The 698-nt window shown below is 40.5% G+C and overlaps 1 protein-coding gene across 1 annotated transcript in view; it reads left to right on the top strand.

Moving 5' to 3' along the window:
• Positions 1 to 698, top strand: part of LOC111645549 (disheveled-associated activator of morphogenesis 1-like) — a 29,551-nt gene that overhangs the window by 22,252 nt on the left and 6,601 nt on the right. The gene's annotated exons all lie outside the window — the stretch shown is intronic.

Raw genomic sequence — 698 nt, 5'->3', positions numbered from 1 at the left:
GTGTGTGTGTGTGTGTGTGAGCACAGGTGATGAGGACAGACGGCCCCTGGAGACACAGCACAGCTCCTCTGCTAGACAGAGACACTGAGCTCAGTGTGTCTGCTGGAGCTCCTTCTCTGTCTGTCTGTCTGTTGTCCACGCCTCCCTCTGTCTCCCTCTTCTTCTGAAACTACTCTCCACACTCATCTATTTTTATCAGCTGTGCCTCAGTCAGTCTGTCATCCTGCAGGAATGGGTGTGTGGTTTGATGTGAAGCAGAGGTTTCTGTCTCATCCTCTGTCGCTTGTCTTTAGTTTGATTTATTTATCACCTGAGAAAGACTCTGATCTCTCTCTGTTTTATCTACCAGGCTCTGAAATATTAACTTATGGATTTGTAAGTAAATTCAGTAAGTAAATGTTCTGCACACCGTGTGATTTTGACGCTACACTTTGATCGTCTACAGTGCAGTAGATAATAATTTGTGTATTCAGTTTTAATTAAAAAAACAAAATATAAAAAGAAATTTGAAATGGAATGCAGTTCCATTTAAATGAATGACATTATCTTGTTCTTTTCTTTCATTTTTAAGGTTTTATATTTGAGAGTTTTTACCAGCTCCATCAGTGCCATTTGTGAGGCCAATCCCAGCGGATAAAACCAAGGCTGAATTTTTTTCCCAATCCGACTGTGGGGTTATTATTGGTCTGGTTTTATTT

Source organism: Seriola lalandi, unplaced genomic scaffold, assembly GCF_002814215.2.
Source record: "Seriola lalandi dorsalis isolate HSWRI2012SDOR001 ecotype SW California unplaced genomic scaffold, Sedor1 jcf7180002054953, whole genome shotgun sequence".
In the NCBI taxonomy this organism is placed as follows: Eukaryota; Metazoa; Chordata; class Actinopteri; order Carangiformes; family Carangidae; genus Seriola; species Seriola lalandi.
The sequence above is the reverse complement of the archived record's forward strand: the minus strand, read 5'-3'. Positions and strand labels throughout refer to the sequence as shown.